The 21260-nt window shown below is 46.3% G+C and overlaps 1 pseudogene across 1 annotated transcript in view; it reads left to right on the forward strand.

Annotated features, from left to right (window-relative positions):
• LOC144124227 (DNA (cytosine-5)-methyltransferase PliMCI-like) overlaps positions 1 to 21260 on the forward strand; it is a 145038-nt pseudogene that overhangs the window by 58446 nt on the left and 65332 nt on the right. Inside the window, exons 12-16 of the transcript XR_013313149.1 lie at positions 4561 to 4748; positions 6929 to 7124; positions 16763 to 16781; positions 16818 to 16870; positions 20302 to 20423. The product of XR_013313149.1 is annotated as a DNA (cytosine-5)-methyltransferase PliMCI-like (transcript). The remainder of the gene's footprint in view (positions 1 to 4560; positions 4749 to 6928; positions 7125 to 16762; positions 16782 to 16817; positions 16871 to 20301; positions 20424 to 21260) is intronic.

A 21260-nucleotide genomic window follows, 5' to 3' on the forward strand; every position in this document is an offset into this window, starting at 1 on the left:
GTCGGCTGCATTGCCCACATTGACTTCGAATCCGTTTTACCATGTGGCGCTTCACACACAAGTGATTCGGGCTGCTTTCATGGACTTTTCGTACGCGTAGGCGCAGGTTGTCACCATATGTGATGCCGCAGTAGCTTTTGGGTGCCGCTGCGTTATACAGTATAATCTCATTATAACAGACCCCGATAGTGCCCAGGGTTTTGGTCTGTTGTAAGAGAAGTCTTCAGAATCCAAATATTGTTACAACAGACTTTGGTCTATAACCACACATGAGTCTGTTATAAACAGAATACACTTGCAATGCCTGCCAACAACATCTGCTTTATTGATCACTTAGCACTTTTTAAAGAAGTTCGTCAACTTTGGCTGAACCGAATAAGTAACAGCTTTTGACACTATTTGTGCCTCCATTAGCACAAGGCGATTGACTTCTTAAGGTGCAGCGTTTTGCTCGGAAGTATGATTTCAGGCCTTGGATATGCTGGAGTGCTTCGGAGGTGGTAACCTTTCGAGGGACAGTGACACCTTCATCCTCTTCGTCATCCTGCTCTTGGTCAATAGCAGGCACTTTCCTCACTTGGGCAACAATCTTGTCGTCAGTCAGCTGTTCCGTGCTGACCAATTGAGCATCCACGCCCGCATATTCTGCAAAATCTTGTGTGCCGAATGCTTCTTGCACAGCTGCCCATAGTGCTGGATCTGGCTGGTCTGGATCCTCTGCCAGAGGTGCTGGTGGCTCATTGTTGTCCAACATAAATCCTGCTTTATGGAAACAATTTTTTATAATATTTGCATCGAGTTGCTTCCACAGTGCTGAAATTATCTGTATAGCAAATTTCAAATCTATCACAGACTCCCTCTTCTGATGCATGTCATAGAGCAGGCACTCTGCAAGGCGAGTGCGGTATCTTGCCTTTAGAGAGTGAACAACACCCTGGTCTATTGGCTGTGCTTTTGAAGTTGTGCCGGGAGGAAAATATAACACTTTGGTGGCCTGCAGCTCTGGTACTTGCATATGGCTCGAGCAGTTGTCGAGGAACAGTAGCACATTCCTCTTCTCTTTCCTCGTCTTGCTGTCAAAGTTCAGCAGCCATTTGTTGAAGATGTCCTTTGTCATCCAGGCACTTTTGTTTGACTCCCATTCTACAGGAATGTGCACTTTGCACAAACACAAGGGCCTTTTAGACTTCCTTATGACAGGGAGCTTTACTTTCTCACTCCCATCCATATTGCAGCAGAGAAGAATGCTCACACGTTCTTTAGACTGCTTCCCCCCGTGACATGCAGCTGCAGAGAAAGCGAGCATCTTTGCCTGTCTCAGTTTGTAAAAAAGTCCGCTTTCGTCAGCGTTGAAAATATCTCGCGGAGCGTAGCCTGCAAGCAGACCCGGCAGCGAATGGTCTTTCCAGCCCGCCACCACACTGTCGTCGACGCTGTCCGACTCTCCAGAAATGCACTTAAAGGTGATTCCATGCCGCGATTTGAACTGGTTTAGCCACCTTTCACTGCATTTGAAGGGCTCGTGGTCTAAAACGATGGCAAGTTGTTCCGCCCATTTCCACAGCAGAAAAACATTCACAGGTATGTTTCGAGAACGGGCGTCACGAAGCCATACCAGCAGTGACTCTTCTACGTCCGGATACGAAGCCTCGCAGAATCTGAACCTCTTCGGTTGCAGGTCGCCGGTCATCTGCTTTGTCAGAATCGCATCCTTGTTTTTCACCTTAAAGGAATCATATTCTTAGCGGTAAGAAACAGACACAACACCAAGCTACACACACACAGGACACCCGCTAGCTTGGTGTTGTGTCTGTTTCTTACCGCTAAGAATATGATTCCTTTAAGCCGTTACCAGCTAGCCCAACTTAATGTTTTAACTTGTTTTTCACGATCGTGTGGATGGTCTGTTTCAACAGACCAAAAGCCTCTGCGACGTCCGACTGCTTCTTCCCCTTTTCAACTTGCTCAATAATTTGGAGCTTTTTTTTCAGGAATATTTGCTTCCGTTTCGTTGACTGCGAAGCCTTAGAAGGCCCTGCACTCACTGAATCATCCGCATCCATCCCGCCCAAACACGTTAGTTACCACGCACGCGGGCAGGTCAGGTTAAACGGTGTAAAAAGTCGCTGCGTGCACGCGGCAGGTCAGGCTAAAAAGTGAAAGAAGCCGCTGCATGAATACGATGGATGGATGCATGGAGGAAAAAAAAGTGATGAGGTAGCATCCGGCGAGAGCCTTGAAGCCTAGACGTAAAAAGTAAAAACGCATAAAAAAGAAGAGTTGGTCCCCCCGTGATCACGCCAGCGATCAGCGTTGACAAACTTGGCGGCGCCCTGCCTGCCGCTTCACAGCGATAACAGCTTCGTCGCTAATCCCTCGACGCAATATCTTGTTCTAAACTGTTGTATTCGCCTTCGACTTGCCCATTCTTACCCTCGCATAAGGTTTCAAGCGGCAAAGAGCTTTTGTTTTTCAGATATAAAGGTAATTTCGCAGCTATTAAGCCTAACGAAGCAGCGCTCTGACGCAGTTCGACTGGCTTGGCTTTGACTCGTCTTGTCATAGAGTGGCTACAGCAGTGTCTGCATCTCTCAGTAGATGGCGCTAGGAAAAACGCGCAGCATCTGTCGCGTATGTGTAACTAAAGGGGTTTGAAGCGGCATGCGTGTATGCTGTGTAGACCTCCCACGTTAGCGTACGTGAACTCGGTACGTACGTGAAACTAAAGCTCTCTAATCTAGCCCCGCGGGGCGCGTGCATGCTCGGACTAACGCGGCAGACTGACTGTAGATCAACCTCCTTGCTGTAGACGCCCGGGCCGCGGGCCGCACAGACGTGCTCACTAAAACATACCAACACCAAAATACTAAGGACTGACTGGGAAAGCGAAAAAACTGAAGAAGGAGCGGCTTCACTAGCGCTTGGCTTGCGAAGGCTGGCTGCTTGGCGTCGCGCTCCCTCCTCAGTTCTTTTTTTTTCCTCCATGGAGGGATGGATGGATGGTAGGAGCACCCCCTTTGAAACGGGGTGATGGATGTTTCCACCGTGCTCGGCTTTTTTTTCCTTTATTTTTGTTTAACTGTGTTGTAAGTTGTTATTAAAACTCGCCATTTTCTTTAAATACTTCTTCCTACACTTTTAACCTCATGTCACCTCTCTGCTTTTGAAGATTAGTAACTTCTGGAGCATGCGTCCAGAATCCAGCGGAGCGTGCTGGAATCCAGCCATGCGGTGCTAGCACTGTCTATAGCAGTTTGCTTGTCTGTCTGTTCGGTCTACTGTTTACCGAGTAGTTATTTCGGAAGTCGGAGCAGGCGAGTGTCACAGATACGCGGTTTTATGGCCTTCAATCTCCTTCCAGCAGTTGGTCTTCTGAGGCCGTATCATACGTGCGCATGCCGCGATTTCAACCCGCCACTGACCAGCAGATAAAAATGCAATTATCTTGAACAGCGTGGTGCCTAGTACGTGCTCCGCTGCTCAAATTTCCTTTCATCGCTCTTGTATGCCAACGTCGTTGTCCATCATTGCATCATGGACGATTCTACCATCTTTTCGTTACTACCCGATCCCAAACGCGACAAACGAAAATTTGAGCAGCGGAGCACGTAATGCTACGCAGCTAGAATTTCTTTTCATCGCCTCTGTACGTCGAAAAAGTGCTCTGAAAAAAGTGTACTGTACTGCTCCAGAGGTCCATGGAAGAAAGGTGAGTGAGCACCGGATCACGAAAAACTTAACGAGGTGCATGCAGCAGACAATCTTTTCTTGACCAGTCTGGCTGAAAGCGGAGCAGGGGTTGTCGATTTATGTTTAATGTCCTTATCTGCTTTTTTTTTTTCGGCGAGCCATGGCTACGAGCTGAGCATCGACAGATTTACTTTCGGAGTTTGTTGGTACGCAGCAGCTGTAGACGGCTATAGCAAAATGGCACCCGCCGTAATTGCTGTTGCCATCAGTCGCCGGGATCAGAGGAACGTTTGAAAATAGGCCGCATTTAGTGCCAAAAAGTCCGCTGTAATGAAGTGCGAATCCAAGTTATCTCCAAAATCTGGTCTGCTCTATCCGAATGTCCGTTGTAAGCAAAGTTCAGTCAATGGAAGAGAGAGGGAAATTGACCAAACATCGCAAATCTGTATGTTATATCCGAATATCCGTTGTAACTGGATCTGTTGTAACGAGATTATACTGTAATTTTAGATTTCGAAGGGCGGAAAAATGCTTTTCAATTTTGCAAATATTCCGATTTAACGAACTAATTCGTGGTTGCTCTTCAGTTCATTAAATCGAGTTACAATTCTAAATAGTCTGAGCCAGTTCTTTCTGAAGAGTCGGTGATGCAACCCATGGAAATGCTTCATCTGCCACTGCTGCTAAACCAACTGCCCAAGCAGAGACTCAGCGCCACCGCCGCTAGAATCCAGAGGTGCGCACCACAGAAGCAGCAGCTAAGTTCCGCCGCCAAGAGGACCCTGCCTTTGTCAAGGCTATCTCCTCTTTCTGCGTGCCGATCTGTGGTCCTGGAAAGACCAGGATTGTTGCGCTTGTATATGTATGCAGGGTGCCAGATTGCCGGAGCAGGAAGGCGAGGGTGTTTTCTCTGAGGAGGAGCTGCTGGAGCATGGTGCTTTTGTTGCAAGGCATGCCTGCAGTTATGATGCTGACCGGGATGTCAGCAGTGAACCTACGGCACTAAATGCGCCATGCCTTCAGCGTCTGGTCGATTTGTGCCAGATCAAAAGACTTGAGTAAGGGTCTTTTATGTACTTACATCAGCGATGGCCGTGTTGATGCTGCTGGCAGGCTATTCTCTGGTTCAGAAAAATTTAACTTGCTTTGCAAGTCTGGGGCCTACATTCCTATAAAATGTGGCACTCACTTGCGTGTATACTAAGTGCACTACAAAAGCTTGCAGATTTCTGTTGTATGGGCATTGCTTCAAGCTATGGGCCAAAACCCAGTGCCAAAAAAGCACTGCATAAGCAAGGTGAGCACATTGGTAGCAGAATGTGGTGTGACTGCTTCTAAAAAGAAAATGAAATGTTTAGTGATGTGCGAGTCGGAGTCCAAAAACAGCACGTAGTTGGGTTTGTTTGGCTGGTGTATTATACATGGCTGAAAGTGGCCAGAGCTTAAGTTGGTGGTGAAGCTCAGAAAGTGGAACTATAGCGAAACAATAGTTTGGCTTAGCTATTTTCTCGCCTAGCGACAGAGCCTCCCATCGTCTTCAGTCCCGCTGTTACATGCACATCAGAGGTGCATCGGCTACATTGTAGCACGTAATAGGCAGGATAATAACATGATCATCATCAGAGGGAGAGGAGGAGCATCATTTTAATTGCCAATATCTTTGATTTTAATGAAGCTAGCTTAAAGTCATAATGAATCTTGCCCAACTTTTTGCCCTCCTTAAACTAGCTTAACAATTTCTGTGGTGTGACAAGCTGTGGAATCCTGATCGCTCATGCACGTTCCTAAGCTCAGTAAATACCACTTCATGGTCCCTTTAAGGCCCCTAATTTTCTACTGTGGAAAAATTTTAATTCCATGAATTGAGAACAATGAAAGTAGTGCCAATCGTGCTGCCATTTTTTGCCTCACTGCTTTGTGTCTTGCACATTTTTCCCCTTCCCTACTCCTCGTGGCTCTTTTGCTGCCTTTTATTTTTTCTCAATGGCCCATGCCGGCTTCTTTGCACATTTGTAGCTACTTTCTTGCTACTGCGGTCCGCGCTTTGCCTCAGTAGCCCAAGGTCACCGAGAAGTTGGCTTTTTCTCCCAGTGTACAGGGCCGGTGAATGAGCCAGCTGTAGGTATCTCAAAGAACAGTGAATGGGAGCTATATTTGTAGCTTAGCTCTAAGTATAACATGAGGCGGTTTTTGATCCAGGCAACTTAAGGTCACCGTATATTTGTGCACATACCATAGCATTGCTTTGGACAGTCTCCAGCCAGTATCATGTGTGTTTGCATTCAAGCATGTCGGCTTGTTGCTGCCAGAGGCGCACTCGAGTGGATGGGGGAGCAAGCATCTCAAGGCACTGGCAGCATTTTGTTCGTTACCTGTTTCTGCCTTTTAGGCAATTCAAAGTGGATAAATTAATAAAATTTGCATCATTCTATCATTCCTACTGATGTCAAAAAACAAAATATCATCAAAAAAGGGAATGTGGCTGCTGACGCATGACTCGACAAAAAATTGTAAATGTCACGATTTTTCGCGGAATTACAGGAAATTAGGGTCCTTATTTTGTTTCGGTGAACTCTTGCTGCAATAGCAGTACCAGTGGCTCTTTGGGAAAACGCTGGTGTTGTGTGCGTGAAGCCTCAGTGAGTTAAACCTTCACCTTCCAAAAGCACCACTCACACCTGGCACCTCCCTATCGTAACCCTTAGCTAGGGGCTCCCACCACCACCCTCGATCCACCGCCCCATCCACCCAACTCTAGCCTCTAGTGCTGTTAGCCTACCTACCTGCACCCTGCACATAGCCTGCTCCCACGAGAAGCCCACGCAGCAATGGATAGAAGAAGCTATGGTGAAATCTTATTCAAAGACACAGTAGGAAAGGCAGCTTCCCTTCAGAAGCAATTCATACTCGTGACATCAGTAATGAAAAGTGCTTCACGATAACTGTTTGGAAGTAAATGGAAGTGTAGCCTGTCCTAAAAGACCTGTCTACAAAAATAGCCCTTGATGTCATCGTAGTTTGCTTATGAAAACGGCCAGCGGCGGCAATACCTGTACTTCATCTTTTGGCCTTTCCCCTCTTATGAAAGCGCAGTCTTGACTCTTCAATGAGAGTTAACTCTTTATCATTAGAATGCGCTAACCTATTGATACACGCAGGTTTCAATTTGTTCTCAGTGTTTGTTTCAGTGTGATGCACAGCTTTCTGACTATTCTGCCTTTTGACCTTGTTCGTGCAGGGTCGGTAAGGACACAGCATTGAGGCACTACAGTCAGGCCAATGAGAGTTTGGCCACATGCACCCCATTGGTTCGAGAGGTGTTCTGGGAAGCATTTGGTTCCCAGATGGCTGGAGCCAACAGAAGGCATAGTGTTGGTGCGACCAGCAGTCGGAGTCTAGAGATCTGCCCCTCCTGCAAAGGTTGGCTGCCCAAGGTGTGTGCTGTCAGCCTCAGTAACAATTCATAATGCAATTCTTTTATACACCGAAAGCAGCCTCGGATTGCAGTTCTGAAGTCTCGCTGAACTCTTAACTTTCGTGTCTTGCAGACACTTCCGGCTAGTAGTTGAGAAGGGTCTGTGAGGTTGATGGTGATGTAGAGTTACTCTAATTTTACACCAGGTGCTTCTGGCACCATTATTAACGCTGGTGGTTTTGTACTATACATGAAGACAAGCAGCTCATAATATTAATATAAAAAGTTGAAAAGAGGGACTGAAAGTCTCTTTAGGCAGTTTTAATTTTTTTAAATTATCACTTTTGTTAGACATGCAATAGTAGCACTCATGCAGTTTCATGCTGATAACAGGGAACTTTTTTTTTATAACGCTTGTTATGCCGTCAGTGTGTTCTTAAGATGGGGTCATAGAATTGTTACAGCTCTGGTGAAACCTGCTTTTTGCATGTATATTGTCCTGCAGTGAGCTACCCTTTAGATTAGTACTGCATAGTTCATTTGTCAGTGGGACAAACAACCATCTGATGTCTCATCCTTTCAGCAGCTGCATAAACAACATTACCAGCCCTTTACATTACTGTGTGTTGACAGCCAAACGTCCATGAAGATATGTGCACATGCATGTGCAGTCAATACAAAAGCACCAATGACATGATATTTTGTAGCTGCCTGCTAAAATTATTATTTTTTAGTAAGCTTTGAGCAGTCAGGTCACTGTTGCTATGGTTTGAAATGCTGGGGACTAAGCATGCTTGGCACCTTACCAAACATTACATAAGAGTCATGAGAGTCAACTCACTACTGCCCTGTTACAGCTTTTCTTCAGAAAGTGATCTCACCGGATTACATTTCCAGGAAATAGCATGCACGACAAGAACACTTGCCAGGTATACCTTGTCAAGAAGGAAGAATGCCACAAGTACACACAATTTCTACAGATAGGTAGATAAAAATGCTCTTTGTTTGGAAACACTGTAGGAAAAGGGGAATGACAGAAAACCAAAAGATTACTATGAGGTGTCAGTGTTTACTTCTGAATGATTGCTATCTTTTTTTTTTGTGAAGAAAGCAGCACATGAAAAGATTGAATGCAGGGTTGTTTACACAGACCGTTTTAAATGTACTACTACCGCTGCATTATAGGAGACACAATACAGTATTCCAACACAGGGTTGTGTTGGAATGCTCGACACTGAGAGAGCGGACAGGTGTGATGCACGAGCTCACGCAATGTGCTTTGCAAAGCCAGTATCTGTCAAGCATATAGTAATTCGAAACTGAAATATGGCAAACTAAATTAAGTGATGAGGTAAGACACAAATTTTGCCCGGTGAAACATATCATAGGAGAATGCAAAGCATGGAGGCTCCCAAAAATGTTCCTCCGACACGCTTTATGCTCTTTGCATATCTGACGCGTGCAACATCATGCTGATGAAACAAGAAAAGCCCTATGTAAGAATTGTGGCGACCTAGTTTCAGAAAATTGATTTACAGTTGACGACCGATTTTTCGGACCCTCTGTTGAGTGCGAAAACGACCGAAAAATCGGGCAGTCCGGAAAATCAAATTTCACCGGAAAAAATACGCGAACTTGTTTCCAATATGGCGGAGTAAAGGTTGGAAGGAGTTTTGGGCGCATTTTTAAGCTTCTCATGATTAAATTTCGCCACGCTTTATGTGCACCGACAACGGGCAGCGACCGCATTCACGAGCTCAGCCTGGCTGTGCTCCCCTCAGCATGTCACCAATGAACGTACGGGTTGGAACAAAGTCCAAAAGCGAACACGCTGGTGTGGGAACTGCGCTGCGCCTGCAGTACAAAGGGCCCGGAACGAGAACGCGAAGATGGCGAAGCGATAAGAACACCGGCCACGGCAGCCGAATTTCGATGGAGGCGAAATTCTAGAGGCCCGTGTACTGTGGGATGTCAGTGCGCGATGTCAGTACACTTTAAAGAACCCCAGGTGGTCTAAATTTCCGGAGCTCTTCACTACGGCGTCCCTCATAGCCTGAGTCACTTTGGGAAGCTAAACCCCCATAAACCAAACTAATGTGCCGACTCGCGCAGAATTTCAGCCTCGCAGTTTAAGAGCTTGAATTTCATTTTGTTTGATCAAGTTTTTGGTCTCTCCTGCAGTTTGAATAATGAGGTTCCACTCTACACAATATATGGCGGCTTGCGTATTGGCGGCGAGTGCGAACAAGGTCTGAAAAATCGAGCAGTCAGTTGCGGTACGTCCGAAAAAACAGGAGTCCGAATTTTCGGTCGTCGACTGTACGAAGGAAACTTACACCTTTTCACCTCAGTTTACTTCATGGGCTCATTTTCAGTTTTTTGAAAAATGCAAATACAGTAGCCAACGGGTAATTCGGACTTGTAGGATATTTCGGACCTCGATGAGGCACCATCAGTCACCCCATAGAAGCACATACAAATTCGCGATGGATATTTCGGACTTCAAAAGTCCGAAAGTTCGATCTTTCGGACTAATTTCAGTCACCTGCGAGCCAAAATCGGCCATCTTATCAGCTTTTCACCGGCGCAAAAGGTGCCATCTTGGATTGAGGTGGATTTACGCTGCTGTTGGATTGGCTTGACATACTTTCTGTACCTCATGGTTGCCAGTAGAGGTCACTGCGATCTCTGACACTTCGAGGTGGCAGGCGGATTGTCATCACCGTCAACTTGCTTGTGTCGCCGACGTTGTCGCGGGCAGTTATCGCTTGTCCCATACGTTAAAAATTGGTTGTTGGGGGAAGGAAATTGTGCAGGAGTTATCTCACATCTCGGCTGGAAGGGATAAAGGAGGGACTGAGGGAAGAAAGGAAGAAAGAAGTGCCGTAGTGGAGGACTCCATAATTTGGACCACCTGAGGATCTTTAACGTGCACTGACATCGCACAGCACACGGGCGCCTTTGCATTTCGCCTCCATCGAAACGCGGCCACCGCGGTCGGGTTCAAACCCGGGTACTCCGGACCAGTAGCTGAGCGCCCTAACCACTGAGCCACTGCTGCAGGTCTCATACGTTCCTCATTCGTTGTTTCGTCACTTGGGTTTCTCTGACCGCATCTACCGAGTGGCGCTCAGTCTTCACGAAGTTATATCCGTTCGCCATGAAGTTATATCCGTTCGCCATTTTGTGATTGCGTCCGGCGGTTCCACCACTTTGAGCGAAAAGTGCCTTATCTTTGCGTGTGTTTGACGAGCGGTGTGGTGCACACTCGGGTTGTGGACAACGTGGCCCCGCCGGGTCCGTCAAAGAAGCGTGGGAAGTATTCCAACTAAATGCGGTGACCTTGCTGTCTGGAGTGTACAGTGAAAGCGCAACTTTGGCGCAAATACAGGCGCAAATCGTCGCCAGCAAGATAAATTTTCCGCGAGGTAAAATCAGTGACATTTATAAGCCGATTTCATCTCAATAAAGTGATTTTTTTTTGTATTTCACGGATTTTTCAGACTGTTCGATTATTCGGACCATTTTTCGGGTCCCTTTGAATCCGAAAAATCGGTCGGGGACTGTATTTTAAACGAGCTATATAATGTTTGCAAACCATTGAACATATTCTAATATTCTAACCGATACCCAAAAGATGTTTGTTTAACCTCTGCTTGGCATATGGTGACCTCAGCCACTTATGCGCCAACCCAACAAACTATATAGCCGAGAAGCTTATACATCCAAAGCTACAGGAAGCAAAGGGAAATGAAAAGTATATTCAGGAACCCATTATATATGACAGAAGCCAACCGATTTCACAATAAATTTTGTGTTTGTGTGTGAATAACATATCTCTTATACCTGCCACTTGACTAGCAAATGTAAGCATATAGCCACCCTAGCTCACCTAGTTTCCACTCTCTTTCTCTTTCCATCGGCCATTGGTAGGCAAAAGGCAAAGAGACTCAGTGTTGTTTCACATACACATGGGAAATACTACATTTGTCAGAGCTATTAATGTACCAGCAGGGAAGCAGTGTAAGCTCTGCAAGCATTCTGGGGAAGGCATTCAGGCTTGGTATTTAAGGAAGGATGTGGCTTTCAACACAAACTTTTATTTTTTTTTTAAGGGATTTTTATGAAATGTTTATGAATGTTAGTAATGCTTCCTAACATAAGGGGGGATATGGCTTTGAAGCACCAAAAAAGTTGCACAAGAAAAGATTTTTTGAAAATGGCTGTACAGCCGAGCCCGCTTATAACGAACATGAGCGTCACGCGGCATCCGTTCGTTATATCCCGAAGTTCGTAGTAAGTGGACCACAGCTTTAAAGACAGTTGCTTGTCAAAGCACAAAATTTTTTCTGTGCGAAAGTCCGTGATGGACATCTGTTTTTGCAGCGCAGATCGGATGAGGGAGGTTTCCAGTTTATTTAAAGCAGAAGCGTGCTCTTCGCCGAGGCCCTTGGTGCAGACAAGTTGTCTGAGGCTCTCTATGTAGCCCATTGCTAAAGGCACTTCAGAAATGAAGCCGACGTCCGTGCACGGTTCCGCAGTGTCGTCGTCGTCATCGACAGAAATAAAATCATTACAACCAATGTCATGACTCCCCGTATCGGAGTTGATGACATGCTGCTGCAAATCGCCGCCGGGCTGGTCATCTTCCGAAGCATCAGGCTCGGCATCAGACACTTGACGAAGCCGGCCTTGCAGAAGCAGTTCCGCTCGCCAGTGGCCGTCACCTCTTCCCAGGCCACTTTCATCATCTCTACCGCTGAATGCAATGGAAATGGGCATGGTGTTCTCATTCGCCATCCCGAATTACAACCAAGGCCCGAGATTTGAACAAAGCCAACGAAACGTCTGCACGGCACACCGCAGCAGGAGTGACAAAATTGCGCGATGGGGTAGATGTGTAATGCACACAGGCAGCAATCAAGCCAATCAAGCTAAAGATGCAGACGCACAGCACCAGCGGAGAGACCAATGAGGGGCGTCCGTGAGCGTCAGTGCAGCCACCTCTTGGCTCCCACGGAAGGCCTGCTTCACGGAGTGCGGCCTCCGCGATCGGCAACAGCGGCGTGCTGGTTGATCGCGGAGGCCATGCACGGATTTGCAAGAGAGTGAGGAGAGGGAAGCGAAGTTGCGAGTAGGGGCAGGAGGGCGATCTTGGAAGGCGCGTCGGCAGGGAAAGGGTAGCTCGCTTGAGAGCAGCATGAAACGGGGCTGGCAGTTCGCCTGCGATGAGACTCGGCCCGAAAAAATGCTGCGCGCCGAGCGCACAAAGGGGTCGGAGGCAGGTTATCTCGCATCATGGTGCCGGATTTACGCCGTCCATTCGCTGTAACCGATCAGCAGGGCTTAATGACGTTCGTTATACGTGTGATTTTGTGCCATTGAAACAATGTATATGTTGACGGTCGCACAGGTCTCGTTAATTATAAGCGAAAGTTCGTCTTAAGTGGGGCTGTTATATGTGGGCTCAACTCTATCTACTTTTATGCCTCACTGTTGATGGTGTCTCAAAGTTTCATTGCTGAATTGACCGGGAAGTACCTTTAAAGGAAGCTGAAGCACTTTTCGAAAAAAATGAGTTCTCTGCATCATTTTATAGCTTTTAGTCCTCTGAAGAAGAACATCTTGTTCAAAAAGAATGGAAATAAACGCAAAAAGTAGTTTTTTAGAAGAAAACGCGCCCCATCGCCTCATGGCGCCAAGCGAAACACCGCTCTTGCCTGCGATTGGCCGGGACGGTCCTGACGTCATCCACGGGGATCTCCGGCCGGCACCGACGGCATTGTTGCGTAGCGCGTTGCTCCAGCTGGCTTTTAAGGACTACGTTTTGGAAATTATGGATAATTCGAGCAGTGTTGAACAGTTTGGACTTTCACCATGCATATTCGAGCCATCAGCAGCTTCAGAAAATGGCAGAGCCAACGACGCCACGCAATTCGCTGGCAGCAAAAGTCAAGTCGCGACATTTCCACGTGTTGGAAATCTCAACTGGATGGATGGATGAATAACAATTTTTATTTTCACCGGAAATGGAGACCCCTCACTACTCACTGCCCCCAGCATGCAGGCCTGAAAGGCAGGGGCCGGAGCCTCCGTGGCTAAAGGCTAACAAATAGATTTTATCTCTTCGCGGCCTCAGCCGCCAGGCGGATTGGCTTGTTTCTGCCGAGCAGGTTCTTCTCTGCGCAGCAGGGGTTCCCAAGCTTCTCTGCTATCAATATCTTCGTCAACTCTGGGGTAGTCAGCGCATTCCCTTATTCTTTGCTTCCGGGTATCTGTGGAACCGCCGGACTGTCGGAACCTGGACGAGTGCGCGCAAACCTATTCCGAAATCATTGAGAACTACAGACTAAACAGAAATCTGGTGCCACGGCCAGATAAGAAGTAAAGGCGACCGGATGGCGGCGCCTGCAAGCCGGAAATTTCGGAAGCCGGGTAACACGAAAACCAAATCTCGACTGATACGTATGTTTTGCGTAGGTGCATGCACATGCATATCTTTTGTGTAGGTGCATATGCAAGTGGCAATAAAAAAAAGGAAATTGCGCCGAAACGTTGTTGTGTACCGCAGCTGCATAAAAGTCTGGCTACCAACTTCTTTCCGGCGACAGTCTGTGTGTGTCTTCTCCTGGTCCTACATCTTTTTTTCGCTGTTTTTTTTTCTCTTGACCAGCTTCTTGTAACGCCTGTAAACATGATCTAAATCAGATCACCAGCACGCTTACACTAGTCACGCGAGGTAAAGCATTTGTTTGTTCATTTGTTTATAGTTACTTGCCTAATTACTCCCGAAGGCCCTTTAGAACTACAAAAGAATGCCAAACTGAATGAGTTGGAGTGGGTTCACTCCTGTATTGCAGCGCGAAGAGACGAGGCGACCGGGAGGAAGCTCCCGTGTGCACTTCCCTTCTGTCGCATGTACGGGCTACTGTTCAACCGTGAAACTTCTGCACTTGCCCCCTTGCATTGTTTTTTTTTTTTTTGCATGCTGAACACGCTTTTGAACAATAATTATGGCTGTGTTCCGGAGCTCGCAGTGCTGCTCATCAAAACTAGTGTGCTGCGAGATATAGTTACTGCTGTTGTGTATCGAGATAACCAGCAGAATTACTTGTGGCAGATATATGCGTACCGCAGCTTGACAACTTTGCCGTTCTGACTCGAGGACAAATTAGCATGAATTCTGGCGCCATTGTCAATCGTCAGCCGTGACCAAGCGCTCTTGAATGCAAATGTTTGCTTTGCTCAAGTATACTAAGCTTATATAATTGCTTTTTTGTTCAGTTAGTTGCAGCTGCGTTTGCTGCGCACTGATGAAAGATTAAGAGAATTGCTTGTGCTGCCATGAGGTGCAAGCAATCAGGAAAAAGAAAAAAGGCATGCAGTGCGTAACGAGCTCAAAAGAGTTCAAGACTGTGTGCCTTAAAGGCAGTGCTGGAAGTGGCCTTAGCTCAGCATGGATGTGAACCAGCTGGAAGAGGCAAAGAGTTTGCAAACAGGTAAGAAAGTAATATAATGAAAAGAGAAATATTGATGCATATATTTTGTGCGGGCAGTTTCGGCATGCTGCATACCACCAGATTGTCTGGTTAGCGTGGAAGAGGCTAGGGGAGAACAACTGACGGATTCTACCAAACTGTGTGCTGAGCGCTGTTCGAAAGAAGTACCATACCAAAACTGGTTTATATACAGGCTTCAAGCATCACATGGAACGCCCAAACGAGAGAAAGTAAACGGCACGACGGATTCCACCAAGCTGTGTGCTGAGCACTGTTCGAAAGAAGTACCATGCCAAAACTGGTTTATATACAGGCTTCAAGCATTACACGGAACGCCCGAACGAGAGAAAGTAAACGGCACTGGCAGAAGATTACGTTTATCTGTGGTTCGCCAAAGCGCGGGCTGCAGCGAAGCAAGCACAGCCGGACGGCCGGCCGACTCTCCGTGAATGGCGTCACTTCCGCCAGTTCTCCCTCTCGGCCGTCCCCCCACCTGTCGCTTGCGGAAGCGACGAGGGCATGCCGGTAGTGGGTTTTTAAGAAGTGATTGCAGCTCTGTTTGCGGACAGAATCGGGAAAAAATTTACACACATGATTTTCAAGGTCCTTTCTTCCCAACCACAGCGTTCCATGCGATTTGAAAACCATTTCAGCTTCTTTTTAAAAATTTTTTTCGTGAGCCGCAGTGGATGTGCATTGTCAGGAAACACTCGAACATTGGGTGTTTTGCTCTATTATGGTTCTATGCCTAGACACTCGCCTTGCGAAGCAGACTTCTTCATGAGCGTTTTATCAATTTTGACCCTGTTTGTTGTGCTGCACTCCCGGGATCCTAGTGCAGGTCAAGACATTCTTTGTTCCTAAAATTTGGGATTTTTTAATTTCTTGTATGAAGTTTTCTTCTCGTTCTACACATGTCAATAGACGCTACACCACAAAAAATTCAAAACCAAAATTTGTGCTTTGTTAAAAAATAATTCTAAGGATGTCTTGACCTGTAGCACACCAGTAGGAATGCAATGAATGCTTAACCAGCCTCCTAGTGCATTCTCCTAACTCTGGAGCCTTTTCACAAAGTTTAGGAGAAAATTTTACAGTTGGAAACAATTTTATGGATATATAACAATGAAATTTTGTAAGAATAGTCGTAAAATTATTTGTAATATGCTCAAAACAATTTATGTAAATAAATCACGAAATAAAATTTGTTGAAAGCTGCGCCGCCCCGTAAGTACATGAGACGAGCAAGCGTAGCTAGCCAAGCGCAATAGCAGATACGTGCACTCACGTGCTGAGACCTTGAAATTTTAGCATTTTGTGTGTTTGCTTCTGAGTGTAAAATTGAGCTGAGGCACCCGTTTTGAAGCAAAAAAAAAAAACAGGCTTTCCGCTGAGCCAAACATACCGTCACAAAAATGCTTGGGTTCAAAAAATGTCTATTTTATGACCATTTCAATCACCACCGCAGTGGATAAAATAATTTTTGTGGAGTACCTCTTGGTAGATTTCAGCAATGAAACTTAGGAGCAGCATAGGAAATGAGTCTACTAGTGGCTAATTTGGTTTTCACAAAAGCGAATTTTACCCATTTTTCGCAATTTCAAAGCTGCATGCCCCGTAAGGCACGTTGAAAATGAAAAATCAGGTGCTGTTCAGTGCATTATGTCGGACAATGTTTTCACTTCGAAACAGAGGAAAAGAAATCTGTGTGCATGTTTGGACAGACACTTTAAAATTGCATGCGTTTACGTTACCGCTGCCAGGCTGTAGTGGAAGTGGTAACTCCAACATGGTAGTAGTAGACAGGAGATGTGAGGTGTGCTTCTTAAATGACTTGCTTGGCCGTTTATGCTGTGTATGTATGTGGTTAAGGCTTCTTTTGCTTGTTGATTGGGTGTACCTAATGTGGCTACAGCTGCCGATGGCCCATCTCTCATGGTTTGCAGTTGGGGCGAAGCATTGGTAGCTGTAGCCACACTAGATAGAGCCAATTGACAAGCAAGAGAAGCCATAACCACACACAATGGCAGCTGGGATGGGTCATTGGAGCTGGACGGCCATTGGCTGGGAGCATTCCCTGGAAAGCATTTCATGCTTTGTACACATATCCTGCATGGTGAACCAACCAGAAACTTATTTTATCTGCTTTCTTTCACAGAACCTGCGGCATCCGTGTGGTAAAAAGAAAAAAATAACATAGTGTGGAAGCCCAGAAAAAGTAGAACAACTGGCGCTATATTCAGCAGTGACAGTTGGTGATGAGAAGGTGAGGATGAGAACCTTGCACTGTTTCAGTGCATTTTATGTGGTTGTGTGTTGTACCAAATGAAGAAAGAAAAGTGTTAGAACAAAAGTTTATTGCCTGACATTGCTTGTAGCTTGCGGAAAATTTTGATCTTTATCTGCCAAGATTGTTGAGCTCTTCCAATCAATTTTCTGGCATTTCAGTACTGAAATAATTGTCGCAACCAGCACGGCAGCAATATTTGTAGATACTAAATTGTACACCAGGTGACCCGGCAAAGTTTAGGCAAGGCTTAAAAATACTATACTGGGGCGCAGTATGTGAGCGCAACTTCAACCTTGTTGTTCATTATTATATATGTACAGTAGAACCATGCTATAGTAAATCCAGATATAGTAAATTGAAATTCCAGTCCCATTTCGCTTGGCTGTGGTGACGTACCTCCTGCAAAATGATGACAGCGCGACACGCACGAGGCCAACATTCAGAGGTAAAGGCTTACCAAAGACTATAAAACGGTGCTCTTTGAGATAGCTTCACCATCAAGCTGTTTTCCTTTCCTCTGCTGCCTATTTCTCTGAGATTGTTGCAGATTGAAATATACTTTTCATAGGCTATTTGTGCCTTTCTTGAGCCATCTCTGAATGCCTACAGATTCTTGCTCCTACTGGCTTTGGCTTGCAAGCTAATTGCTACTGTTGTAGAAATTTTGTGGAGGTGTATTTTGATCTGTTGTCTTAATTTTTGTTGGCACCATTTGTACAGATATTTTTAGTGAATGCCGTGTTTTGGTCTTCTGGTCTTGCTGTCAAAAGTGCGATAGCCGCCTGTGGAAATTGTTTAATTAGTTTTGCCATGCTGCAGCAAATTGAATTGAAGGACTGAATGCATGCAAAAGCACTTGGCAGGATGTGCACGTGGTGCCACTGTCAGAACCACGTCGACATGTGCTGCATTAACTGCAGCTATATTTCGTGCTTTACAGAATTGGCTGGTCTACCATTGTGCACTATTACTGTGAAGCTGGGTTCACAGTTTGGAAAATGATATACAGTGCAGACCGTTTATAACGTAAGTCGCGGGAGTCTCGAAAATCCGCGCTATAAGCGGTACCTCGTTATAACTAAAACATCGCGTTTTTAGGCTCTTACTCATTCCAAACGGGCAACCTACCTTTCAAACACAATTTATTGCACATATTGCACATGCACACACATACAAAATAATCGCAAATTGAACACAAACAGTGTTTGCATCAAAAGTGCATCAGCAGAAGAATGCGGTGATTTTTGTCTGGCGGTGTTTTTTCACTGCACTTCGAATGATTTCGTCCTCAACAAGGCTTAAACATTGAAGCGCTTTGTCGCTCAAACTGTTTTTCGCACAGTACATTCTCACTCTGCTCAGATATTCCAGCGCATCTTTGCACGGCACATCTGGCGTCGGGTCTACATCATCCTCGCTGTCCGACTCATCTTCGGTCGCAAGCTCCACACCACTGCGCACCACTGTGACAATCACATCGTCCGTGCTTGCTTCCTCACAGACAGCAAACTCATTTTCATCAGCATCGACATATTCTTCAAAAGTGTCTGCTGCAGAAACAAAGTTAATCTCAACAAGGCCGGTCCACATGTCATCGGTGTTGACTGCTCCATCGATGGCAACGTCGCTCTGCTCATCGGCTTCAAGAGCCTCATCACGTACAAATCCAGCCTTTCGAAAGCACTTACTTATTGTTTCGGCTTTCAACTGCCACCACGAAGCAACAACCATGTCGATGGCACCCCTTAAATGCACCTTAGGGGGCTGCTGCTACTGCATGTTAAGCAAAACTCTTTCGCAGATGCGCTTCTTCTAGAGCGCCTTTACAGTGGTGATGACGCCCTGGTCAAGGGTCTGACTTTTAGCGGTAGTGTTTGCTGGCAAAAATTTCAAGTTGACCGCAGCCAACTTTGGCTGGACGTTATGAGCAGTGCAATTGTCAAGGATGAGCACAACCCGCCGCTTCTCTGCCACCATATCCTTGTCAAACTTGCAAAGCCAGCACGTAAACATCTCTTGTGTCATCCACGCTTTTTGTTTGCTTTGTACATCACTGGCAGGTACTCTCGCTTTTTGAACCAACGCGGCCTCGCCGATTTTCCAATGACAAACAGGCGACGCTTGTCGCTGCCATCCATATTTGCGCAAAACAACAATGTTATGGGTCCTTTTGAGGACTTCCGGCCAGAGCAGGGTTCGCCTCTCAGGGCGGGAGTGCGGTTCGGCAGTAGGTTATAAAATATGCCAGCTTCGTCAGCATTGTTTATCTCCCTGTCAACTTATGTCGACAGTATGGTTTCTAAATTTAAGCGGAGCCAGACTGCGATGGACTCGTCGTTAACTTCTCCACTTTCACCGCACACAACTTCACAGCTGATGCCATGATGATCTTTGAACCGCTGCATCCATCCATTAAGTGGATTAAAGTCATTGTGGTCTAAAAGAACACCAAAGCACCTAGCTTTTTGTTGGAGCATGGGGCCACTTACTGGTATGCTCTGAGCTCGCACTTCTCGAAAGCACTTGAAAAGTGCCGCGTCCACGTCCTCGTACTTAGACGCACGAATTCTCTTTCGTGATTGCGAAGACGAATCTTGCTGCAGTTGTTGCCACACCTTCTCCCGATTCTTGAAGATAGTCGACACGGTTGTGTCGGATATCCCATATTTCGCCGCCACCGATGCCTTCCTCATTCCGCTCTCGACGTCCTTGATCACACGTTCCTTCGTTTCAAGCGATAAAGCATGCCTCTTTTTTACGCCGCTTGAAGACTCCGCACCATCGCGGAAGAAGCCTGGATGCACGGCGTGCGCGCACAGAAGACAACAAAGTGACTGCAGTGAAAAAAAAACGACAGCTACGCTTTGCTGCGTTGCTGGTTCTACCCTGCACTCCGTGCAGCGCACGCTCGGATTGTGGCATCGCATGGGGGCCGCCTGCTCCTTCTCCCTCTCTCGTTTCGTGGCGTGCGTCTGCCGGTCCGCCACGCTCTCTTTTCACCGCTGCCAGTGCCTCCGCGCATATATACTCCGCTGGTAAAACGGGGAGCGAAGCTGCACTCTGTGCCCGAATTTCATGGTTGCACTGCAACCTTCAACCTTCAAAAAACCGCGCTATAGCCGGTATTCTGGTTCGCGCGTCTGCGTATTAAGCGGTTGGCCTATACATTGAGTTCTATGGCAGGAACACCGGTGGTCAGAGAAACCCTCGTTATATCCGGTTCCGCGCTAAAAGCGGTTACGTTATAAGTGGTCTCCACTGTATTGGCTTTGTATTTCTGTTGCTTCAGTTCTGCATCATTTAGTACAGCGGGTTTTTGGTGTGCTCAAACAGTGTGTGCCTTGATGTTGCAGGCAAATTTTGTTCTAACTTCTGCTGGATTTTGTTTTGCCCCATGTTCCCAAAAGATAACCTGTGGCGACTTTGTTTTGGCTTCCCGTCCTGGCCGCTGCTGTCCCAGAGTTGGCTGTGTCATGCACTTTTTTGAAGCGCATGCAGACAGAAAAATGGTGCACATTCAGTGGTTTCTGTGAGTGTTGAAAAATTTCTATGTGTGGATATTTTTGTATAGTTGCTCGTTTGTGGGCTGACTGGAATGCTTGTAGGCAATGACAACCAAGGCTCATCTTTTTTGGCATGAATAGGTTACAGCCAGCTATTATTATGACCACTTAGGAGCTGCCACGGTGGCTCCGTGGTTATGGCACTCGTCTGCTGACACGAAATACGTGGGTTCAATCCTGGCCACGGCGGTCGAATTTTGATGAAGGCAAAATTGTACAGGCCCATGTTCTGTGCGATATCAGTGCAAGTTAAAGAACCCGAGGTAGTCTAAATTTCTGGAGCCCTTCACTACGGTATACCTCATAGCCTGAGTCGCATTACAACATTAAATCCCCATAAGCTAAACTGACCACTTAGGCGTTCCAGACACTGTTGCAGCTGTGTTGACAGTTTGTCGTTGCGGTTTGCTAATGATAACATTGGATGTCAAGTAGTTCTGGTGAGCCTTTGCAACGGTACCCTTAGTATGCTTTTGTAAGTTTTAAGGGGCAAATGAAAAGTGTATAGGCACAAGGTGTGAAATACCACTCCTTTAAACTGGCTGTGGCTAGCAACTTTCATTTACCTCCCTCAGTCTTAGGACCTCCAACACCCACTGGCATCATGTATACTCAGAGCATGGATATACACCATAGTATATATCTCTGCCTACATTATAATGTAGGCAGTGAGCAACTTGTGTCATCATGTTTGTCATATTCACATCATCTTTTTGACCTCTGGCTGATTTGAATCCAAACTTCACTCATCGCAGTGCTGAAATGATACTGGTAGTATTTATGATATTGGAGACCTCATGATC

This window comes from Amblyomma americanum, chromosome 3 (genome assembly GCF_052857255.1).
Source record: "Amblyomma americanum isolate KBUSLIRL-KWMA chromosome 3, ASM5285725v1, whole genome shotgun sequence".
Classification (NCBI taxonomy): domain Eukaryota; kingdom Metazoa; phylum Arthropoda; class Arachnida; order Ixodida; family Ixodidae; genus Amblyomma; species Amblyomma americanum.